Source organism: Petaurus breviceps, unplaced genomic scaffold (assembly GCF_028583685.1).
Source record: "Petaurus breviceps papuanus isolate PSGF00001 unplaced genomic scaffold, PetGlider_PUasm1.0 156, whole genome shotgun sequence".
Classification (NCBI taxonomy): Eukaryota; Metazoa; Chordata; class Mammalia; order Diprotodontia; family Petauridae; genus Petaurus; species Petaurus breviceps.
This window is the reverse complement of record NW_027185720.1, coordinates 9,204,957-9,215,793: the sequence shown is the minus strand read 5'-3', so window position 1 is coordinate 9,215,793 and position 10,837 is coordinate 9,204,957. Positions and strand designations below refer to the sequence as shown.

The window sequence follows — 10,837 nt, the reverse complement described above, 5'->3', positions numbered from 1 at the left end:
ATCTCTCTCCCCTTTTATTCCCCTCTCCTTATCTGCCTCCTTCCCTCCTCTCTACTTTTCTCCCGCTTTACCTCCTTCTTCTTTTTCACACTAGAGGTAGCTGAGCCCCAGAAAGTGAATTGGCACACATCTGGTCACCCAGCTAGTCAGTTGCAACACAGCTGGACTCGAGCCAAGATTTTTTGACTCTAGTCTCAGAGTTCTTTCCACTCCACTAACCTGCCACAGAAAACCTGGGAAATGTGGTTGATAACTTTGTCCAAAGAGAAGTGGGATTTGTTGCCCTTAGCATTAACTCTGGAATAGTGCCTACTCTGTGGCAGGCAACATGCTAAGTGCTCTTCAAATAGAATTCCTCGTTTTACAGCAAAGGCAACTGAAGTCCGGAGAAAGAAATGTCCTGCCCAAGACAATGATGCTGATGCTAGCAGCAGCTTGTAGACGGCACTTTACGGTTTGCTAAGAACTTTACAAATACTATCTCATTTGTGAGGTAGCTGCTATTATTATCCCATTTAACAGGTGAGAAAACTAAGGCAAATAGGTTAAGTGACTTGTCCAAGGTCGCACAGCTAGAAAGTGACTGAAGCCACATTTGATCTCAGGTTCAAATAAGTAGCTTAGGCTGAATTTGAATGCAGGTCCTCTGACTCTAGCTCAGATTCTCTCTCTAAATCTCTTTCTGCGATGTCTCTGATGCAAATATTATCATTTCCATTTTAGAACCTGAGCAGTAACCATTTGGTTTTTGTCCTTATGTTTCCCTATGCTTCACACAACATGTGGTTGCAGCATAGTGAAGAGAATGCTGGGCTTGGAATCAGGAAGATCTGAGTTCAAATCCAGTCTCAGACACTTACTAGCTAAGTGACCCTGAGTTCGTCATTTAACCTCTGTTTGCCTCAATTTCCTCATCTGTAAAATGGGGATAAAAACAGGGCCTACCTCCCTGGGTTGTCATGAGGATCAAATTATATACTAATTGTAAAGAGTTTAGCACCATGCCTAGCACATAGTAGGTGGTTGTATTAGCTATAAATGAAATGTTTAACAAATGCTGAATGAATGGGGGGAAAAACTTGAGGCTCAGGGTTGGTATTGCAAAGTGGAAAGATGTCTGGCTTTGGAATGTGTTCAAATTCCAGCCAAACATGTGTGATTCTGGACAAATCAGTCAGTCTGTGGCTCTTGGTTCCTCATCTATAAAATGAGAGGATTGGATTGGATTGGATTGGATTAGATTGGACGACCACTGAGGCTCCTAGCTCCCCTAGCCAATCAGTTCGTCAGGCAACCAGCAGGCATCTGGTAAGTGCTGACTGTGTCAGACACTCTGCTAAACACTAGGGATACCAAAAAGGGCAAAGAAACAGACACAACAAAATATCCCTACCTTCAAGGGGCTTATCATCTATGGATTTCAGTATATGGGAGCATACAAGATACACACTGATTAGACAAAGGCAGTCTAAAAGGAGAAAGCCTTAGGTTAATGGCCAAGCCCAAACTTGAACTCATGTCTCTTGACTCAGTTTCCCACTATGCTATCTCTCATGAGTACATGCAGTTAACACTTACTGAGCCAGACCCTACCTGGTGACCAATCCAGAATTGAGGGCAGTTTCTCCCCTCTAAAGTTTCTGGCCCCCCAGGCTCTAACTGTAAACTTTCTCAGTTACTCCCTAGGGTGCCCTTGGCAACTGTAGAAAGGTCCCAGTCAGTTATCAACCCTTTCTACGCTCTAGGAAGGTGACTGTGGGTAACAGCAGGTGGTAAGATGGGCAGGAAATACTCAACAGGACACATACTACCCATCTGTCTATTAGCTTCATTTCCTGTACTTAACGGACTCTGAGAATGTCCCTTTTATTTCTCTCCTTTTTCTCTCTGGTACACTCCACTTACACAATGACATCCTTTAATATAATAATTCGACCCCATATCCACCTCAAACGTAAACCCCCGAATATACATACCCAGGTTCGAGGTACATTTTGAGTCAGCTTCAGAATTCAGAAATTCAGAATCCACAACCACAGCTGACAAGGCCCTCAAGAATCTTTGACCAGGCAACAGAACATAGTGGATAGAACACCAGCTTTGGATTTTGAGTTCAAATTCTACCCCTCACTAGCTGTGACCCTGGGCAAGTCATGTAACTTCCCTCAGCCTGTTTTCTCACTTGTATAATGCGGTGATAATAATAGGAGCTATCTCACAGCGTTTCTAGAAGGACCAAATGAGATAAAATATCTGTAAAGTAGTTTACAAAATGTAAATTGCTATCTGAGTACTATCTATTATTACCACACGAAACCAGAAGATACATTAATTCAGAACAGAAGGCATCTAATTTTAAAAACACTAGGTAAATAACAAGGAAAATCCTTGCACACACCCCCATACACACATGAACACACTCTTCTGCAGATTTCCACAGCCCTGGTGGGAGAAGAAACCTACAGAAAGAGCCCACATAGCTTAGGAAAACATGTGGGAGAGGGAACACATGTGGCCCAGACAAATCATGCTTCAAGGTTTATGGCCCAACTGAAATCCTCCTCTGAAAGGATGGACACAGTCTGACACACATCCTAGATTTAGGGAGAGATTTGGGGATTTGGTAACCCTTCATATCCCAGACTAATGCACGACTATCCTCTAAGGCATTAGGTCAGAAGATTGTACACCACACAATCTAAGGCAGAAGACATGGTCATTATGAGTGGACAGAATGATAGGGTAGCCAAAGAAAGTAAGGGAATCATACTATTCCTGGAAAGGCATTTAGAAGAATGGAGGTTATGATAATGCAATCCTATGCTCAGGTCAGACTGCATGTATATCATGTGTAGACATCAAGTATACATTTTAGGAGACTTTGACAAGCTCGATCCTCCCCAGAGAAGAAGTGTGACCAGGGTCCACGAGGTCCCACTTAAAATAAAGCCAACACTACAGATGCCATGAGCTTTCTCGCTACAACAATCCTAATGATAAGCAGTCCATCCTTCAATGGGATTTAGCCATGGATGACTGAGATTAAGCTACATCCCTATAAGTCACTGGGAAGCTGCCAACCTCAGTTATAAAATAATGGATCCTCCTTAGAACTGTACAGAAGTATATAGAAATGAAGAAGGATGCTGACATGACCAGTACTAGCTTGAGCAGAGGAGTGGGGGAAGTATTAGAGATTAGGAATTCTTCAGTGTTTCACCAATTCTATTCACTGGAGATCTAGTGACTGATGTGAGAGAGTGGAGAGAATAGCAGACTTCGAATCAGAGAGCCAGAATTCACATTTAGGTTCTGAAATTTCCCTGTGTGACCAGTAACAAGTCAGTTCATCCCTCCTGGCCCCATTTTCCTCTTCCATAAGACGTGATCAACATAGTGACTATCTTTGATTCTAGAGGACTGATGATGGAGCATGCTTTATCCATCCTAACTGAGGGCTGGGGGATTTAGGGTACATAATGAGAGAAAAAAATTGAAAACAGTCAATGAGGGAATTTGTTATGCTTGACTATGCATATTTGTTTTTTCTCTTTTTTAATAGGTAGAGGTTGGAGGTGAGAGTAAATAGATTACTGTATATTAAAAAAATTAATTTAAAAAATGTGAGAGTTAGGCAAGATCATGTCTAAGACATAACCTAGCTATACATCTATTTCATAATCTCATATTTTCAGGCAATCAATCCCAGGTCTTTAATCAGCAAATGTTTGATTGATTTGACACACCACAAAAATTTAGACAGAAAGTCTTAAACAGACAGATCTTTAGAGTAGAGTAGGAGTAATTAATCAGATTTTTATAGCTTAAGGAAAAATTCTTAAGGTACACGCAACTCTCTCTGTCCCAGTCATGCCATTCAGTGAGCTATCTTCTTATCTGAAATTTGTTCTCCTGAGTGGTAATTTTAGTAAAGATAGATAGGAACAACTGGTTGGACTTTGGACCTTTGTAGAGGAAGTATGATGTAGTGGAATGATTGGTGGATTTGTTATTAGAGGACTCGGGTTCACATCCTACCTCTGACATATACGGGTAGGGTTTTTATGGGCAATTGATTCTAAGCCCTGGTTCTCTTATCTATAAAATGGGGGGAAGGAGAGGAGGGAGGGTGATATTATCTCCTGTATCACATACTTCTTGTAAGCTGATATATGATAAAAAAGCTGATATATGAAAAACTTTATAAACATTAATACACTATAGAAATTTTTGACCAACACAACTGTTGCTGTTCTTAATCATTCTGGAGACCATGCTCCCTTAGCTGTTGAGCTAGACATTAGTCTAGACCATTGTAACATGGCTTTCTGGTATACTACAGTCTCATGTGAACCACTAAGGTGGTTTCTTTGATTGTACCTGGATGTCAGGACACTGAGTCTGATCCTACCATCTGTCTGCAATACAAGACAGTTTTCAATTCTTTAAATTTTAATTTGGTTCCATTTGTTTTGACATCATCATCATTTTCTAATTCCATGTACTGCCTCCACCCAGCAAGCCATCTATTGTAACAAAAAGTAAAAAAGAAATAGAGGGGGGAATGGAACAGGCAACCCAGTAGCTGAGCTGACAGTACATGCATCATTTCTCATCCATATCCCCCCCACCATTACAAAAATGGGGGAAAGGTGCATTTACTCATCTCTTCTTCAAGGCCAAGTTGTGTCACCATAGTTACATAATGTGTGGGGTTGTTTTTTGTTCTTTCCATTTGTGCTATAATCATGTATATGTCCCTAGTTCTGCTTACTTCACATTACATCAGTTCATGTGAATCTTCCAGTGCTTCTCAGAATACTTCATATTTATCATTTATTATAGCATAGAAATGTCCCATGACTTTCATGTCCCACGTTTTGTTTAGCCAGTTTCCAACTGATGGGCATTAATTTGGTTTGCAGTTCTTTGTTACCACCAAAATGACTTATCTGTATGTCTTTGACCTCAGCCAGCTGTATTTAATGACACCCCCCCCCCCAAAGTGTGAGGCAATACAAGCAGCAGACTGCCTTAGAATCAGATCATCTCTTTAATGTTAATGTTCCGTACCTGCCCCCTGTCCCTGCTTCTCCCATTCTTAAGGGTTTCCCAGTGATGGTTTGTTCTGACCACTTTTCTTTCTCTGTACTCTAAACTCTAATGAATCTCTAAGATGTTATCTGTCTGCCTTAACCACGCACCTCTCCCTTTTCCTGGGTGGTTGTAAGAATCATAGGATCATAGATTTAAATGTGGAACGATCCTTAGAAATTTTCATAGACCCCTTTGGCAGTCCAACAAAACCTATAAACCCCTTTTCAGAAAGGTCTTTAAATACACAAAGTAAAATACATAAGTTATCAAAGGAGACTAATTTTATTGGCAATATAAAAATATTTTGTTGAAACCACATTTTATAGACTCCTAGTTTAAGAACGTCTGATGTAGTCTAACCCCTTCATTTTACAGATGAGGAAACTGAGGTCTGGAGATGTTAAGTGCCTTTCCCAAGACTGAATTTGAACCTCAGATAGCTCCTAATTTTTCGAGCATTTTATCGATAGTAAAGTACTGTTAAATGTCTGCTTTGATGACTAATCTTTTGTTACCTCTGTTCTTTTGTTTTCTGTTGATTTACCTGAACAGATTTGACTTAAGAATAGAGTATCCTTCACACATAGCAGATGAAGGACTGTTTCTATTGAAGGAACTGAGGGTCTTCCCTTGGAGAAGGGAAGGTTCAGAGGAGACATGAGAGCTCCATTAAAGTATTTGAAGACCTGTTTGTCATATGGAAGAGGGATTATCCTTGTTCTGCTGACCCCAGAAGTCAGAACTAAAACCATAGGCATGAGGGGGGAGTTACAAAGAGGGTGTTTTAAGCTTAATTATAAGGGAGTTTCCTAACAATAAAGATGTTCAAAAAACAAAAAGTAAAAAGAGAACTCAGTCTTGGCTAGGTCAGGCTGCTGCTCAGGAATCTTCCCTCCCACCGAAGACAATTATTCTATGGTCTTACTTGACCCTAGAGGGAGACAAGGTAGAAAGCTCCATGGGGTATATTGAAGGGAGCTTTCTAACACAATGGTCTAAACACACACTTTTTAGTGATGTGAAATTCCACATTGCACAGGAATTAAATCAAATGCACAGATACCAGATCATGGATTTCTGTTTTCTAGCTGTAAAATCTTGGTCAATACACTTCCTCCCTCTAGTCCCTGGTTCTCTCATTTTTAAAATAAAGAAGTTAGAGCCATCCCATACAACATGTCACATTTTGAACTCAAAATTCTATTCCAAACCTAAAATCTATGATCCTAAGATGGGTAAAACTGAACAAGTCTATATGAAAAAAAAATCTGGGGGTCTTAGTGAATTGTGTATGCTCAATATGTCAACATTGTGATGTGGCTTCCAGAAAAAAAATATTAATGTCATTTTAGTCTCTGTTAAGAGAGATGTATTCAAAACTGGATTGTTGATATTGCCACTGTGACAAAGAGTATTTAGACCAATTCCATGACCTATGTTTCAGAAAGGACAGTGACAACCTGGAGATTCTCCCAAAGGAGAATAAACGAGATTATAGACCATGTTGTCTATTGACCAACTGAAGAAACGGGATATTTGACTTAGAGAAGATTTGTAAATGGGGGGAATGAACAAGAGCTCTTTTGAAATACTTAAATGACTGTTGTGTAAAAGAGGGGTTAACATGTGCCCTGCTTGGTCCTAAAGGGTTAAACTAGAACTTATGAGTATAAGGTAAGGGAGACAGAATTTGGCTTGATAGAAGGGAAAACACAACTTCTGGACAAATTGTTGCCTAAAAGTAGACTTGACTGCCCTCGTGGATAGTGAACTCCTCATTATTGCAGAGGCCCCACAGCAGAATAGAATGATAACTGCCCAGTCACATAAATCAAGGATATTTATTCAGGGATTCATATTCAGGCTCGAGATGAACTAAGTAAATCTAATTCTTTGTGACCTTGGGGAAGTCACTTCATCTCCTTAGCACTCAACTGCCTTCTCTATAAATGAGAGGCTTGGACTAGATGGATTCTCCAAGCCCTTTCGGGCTGGCTCTAGGTCTAGGACCCTGTGATCCTATGACCTCTGAACTTCCCCCCATCTCTGAGATTCAGTGTTTCAAGGACCCAGAATCACAGCTGATCATTTTTTCCATTTGAGGGAATTCTTTTGAAGTCATTAGATGAGATTCCCTAAGGTCATCATAATCTCTTGTCAGCAGAGACCCCATTGCAGGTGTGATTTCCAGCTCCCCCTCAACATCAAGGGAGCGGCTGCACCAGTCCTAATGAGAGTCATCAATCATCCCAACTACAGCCCTAAGGCCTTGAAAATTAAAACCCATAAATCTGGGCCCCAGCTGCCAGGGAAACAGACCTTGGCTATTGCTTTGTAGCAATGATGTTAATGCTTTAACTAAACCACTGAAATCTGTGTTTGGGGGATTCTCCTAACTCCACTCAAATGGCAGAAGTGCAGCCTGGGAAGTTTTTGCAAATTAGCTTTCCCAAAATGGGCAAAGTCTTGCAAGGAACCAGCTGTGCTGTGTAGTGCTGGGGCTAGTCAGCTTTCCTTTCCTCTGGGATAGGATTTCCATTTTTCCATATTGGCTATATAAGAAAATAAAGTTAGCCTTTGAGTATTGGGCAAAGGGTGGTGAACAGTGAAGAGAAAGAAATTCTAATCCTGGCTCTTCTACTTTATAACTGTGTGACTTTAGGGAACTCACTTCCCCTCTCTGTTCATCAGTTTGTTGATCTGTAATACAGCACATGGCACCCCATAGGCATTTAATATATGGTTATTGGTTGATTGATTGATTGATTAAAATGATAAGTCCCAAGACCTTGGATAATCTCTCAAGTCTCTTCCTCCTCTAAAGTGGCTAAATTCTCTTTAACTGGATAATTCTCTGTCAAGAACACAGAAGGATGCATTCCTCTACTGGGAGGGAGATAAGACCTAGTGATCTCCAAGGTTCTGTCCAACTCTAATATTTGTATGGTGAATTTTAGCATACAAAGTTCTTTCTCATCCATTATTTCCATAGAATGTAAGCTCCTTGGGGGCAAGGACTGTCTGAATTTTGTATTTGTCTGTTCTTCACCTATCACAATGCCTGACAGAGAGTAGATTTCTACAGTACGTGCGCTGACTGATGGATCTCCAATGCCTAGTACAGTGCCTGGCACATAGGAGCTTCATAAATGTGTGTTGATTTATTTATTGATCTCCAATGCCTAGCACTGTGCCTGGCAATAACAGCTTCATAGACGTGCATTGAGTGATCGGTTGACCTTCAACGCCTAGCACGGAGTCCAATGTAGCATAGGTGCTTAATGAATGTATTTGTTGGTGGATTGCCCTTCAATGCCTAGTCCGGTGCCTGGCACATAGGAGTTTCATAAATGTATGTTCATTAATTTATTGATCTCCAATGCCTAGCACAGTGCCTGGCACATAGTGGGTGCTTAATGAACACTTGTGGAATTATTCCATTCAATCATCATAATGTACCTGGGAGGTTACATTTAACTGGAAAAGAAAAAAAAAAACTTGTGGGGATGAGTAGATGAGAGATCGCTTAGAGATCTCCAATGGTGGGGTATCCCTACTTCTTCAGACAACTCATTGCTTTTCTAGAAATGTCCTCATCCTCCCCATGCCCAGACTTGTACCTCATCAAGTCTTTTTCTTTCTTTGAGGTGCAACTCAGCCGCCATCTTATACATGAACCCTTTTGTGATGCTTCCCCCTGCTCTTGTCCTCCCTCCCAAACTACTATGTAAATAACTACTTTGGATATATTTGTATTTGCTCACTCTATCTGTATCCTATATATATATGCATTTTATATGTACTTGTCTCCCCGATTAGACTGTAAGCTCTTTGTGAGTAGGGATTGTGTAATTCTTTGTACTTGTATCCCCAGTGCCTAGCATAGCAAGCATTTAGTAATTGCTGCTTGTTTGATGATTGATTATGGTTGTCTTTACAGCACTTTGGGGGGATGTCATAATCTGCCATGTGCTGCAACTGGCTGAGGCCCACCATTGCCTTCCATGGTTCTCTTTTGTTTTAAATAAGTCTGTTGTATTTTTTAGCATCTTCATAACTTCCCTGAGTATCACTTCTTCCTCCCCCCCCCCGCACCAGCCCAGAGCCATCCCATACAACAAATAATGTTTATAGATTGAAAAAAGAGGGTGGGGAAATCAGTATAATTTTTAATACATCAACAAAGTCTTTAAAATATATACAATGTTTAATAATTGTGGACCTTCCACCTCTGCAAAGTCTTCGGAGGAAGAGTGTTTTCTTACATCTCTTCTGTGTCATGTTTATTCCTTATAGTTTTGTAGTATTAACTTTCAATATTTTGGTAGTGATTTCTATTTACATTGTTTTACATGTATATATACATACATACATATGCATTTGTATGTATGTATATATACATATATATTCTTGGCTCTATTTACATCACTAGATATCAGTTTTTGGAGATCTTTCCATGTTTCTCTGTATTCATCATATTTGTTATTTCTTACAGCTTAGTCATATTCCATCATATTGATATACTGATGTTTGTTTAACCATTCCACAATCAATGAACATCCATTTCTGATTCTTTGCTATTGCAAAAAAAAGGCTGCTCTAAGATTTTAGTGTATATGGAAACTTTCTTATCATAACTGACTTCCTTGGGATATAAGCCCCGTAATGGAGTCTCTGATTTAAAGGTTATAGACATTTTGGGCTTTTTATTGCCCTAATTCCAATTTGCTTTCCAAAATGTCACAGTTCCACCAAAAATGTATTAGTGTGCTGCTCTCATTCCACAATCACTTCAACATTTTTTGTCATCCTCATCAATTTTCAGAATATGAGGTAAAATCTCACAGTTGGTCTGATTCACATTTCTCTCATTAGTGATTTATAGCACTTTTTCATGTGGTTGTGAATACTTTGCAATTCTTTTGAAAAGTGGTTTTGTTTTGTTTTGTTTTTCCATATCCAGTGACCATTTATCTATTGAGGAATGGTTATTGGTCCTATGTAAATTTGTTATCTGTTTACACCTAAGATACCAAACCCTTATCAGATATATTTGATTCCAAGGTGTGTGTGTTTTTTTTTCCTATTTGACCTTTCTCTTTCTTATGCTGGAAACATTAATTTTGCCTGTGCAGAAGCTTTTCTATTTCCTATTCCCTAAATGCCCTAAAGGAAATTCAAGTAGGTCCATTTCCTTGCCTGTTGTTGAAATGAGGGCTCAGAGCAGCTGGCTCAGTAGTCATATAAAGGTATTTGAAAAGAACAACTGCACAGATATTAAGGGGACATGGTCACTGGCTTATCAAGGCTCAGCTTTGAATGTAAGGATCATCTGGGGTTTACCCATTCTGCTCATTTTCCAGATAGTTAGACTCCCAGCTAGAGAAACTTCTAAACTGGAGGAACTGGCATCATCTGAAAAGTAAGCATCCAGTTCTTATGAAAAAAGAACATTCACCTGCTTGCAAACTCTCTCATGCCTGCTCTGGTTCTCTCCCTCTCCTTCCCATTTGTCTCTTCACTGTCTTTTCCCTTTCTTCCTCAACCTTATCTCCCTCTACCTTTTTCTCTCTCCTTTTCTTTTCTTCCCACCTTTATCTCACTTTCCCCTTTATCTACTCTCCTCTCTCTCCTCCTCTTTTTCTCTTTTCACCCCTTTCTCTCTCTTCTCCCACCTCTCTCTCTCTCCCCACCTGTCTCTTCCTCCTCCCTCTCTTCCCACCCTCTTTCTCCCTCATTT

General features: G+C 40.0%; 1 long non-coding RNA gene across 2 annotated transcripts in view; it reads left to right on the top strand.

Moving 5' to 3' along the window:
* LOC138156617 (uncharacterized) overlaps positions 1-10,837 on the top strand; it is a 24,951-nt gene that overhangs the window by 3,083 nt on the left and 11,031 nt on the right. The window contains exon 2 of one of the 2 annotated variants that reach the window (XR_011167194.1): positions 10,461-10,519. The exons of the other annotated variant lie outside the window; for it this stretch is intronic. This is a non-coding gene — a long non-coding RNA (uncharacterized lncRNA). The remainder of the gene's footprint in view (positions 1-10,460; positions 10,520-10,837) is intronic. 2 annotated transcript variants of the gene reach the window in all.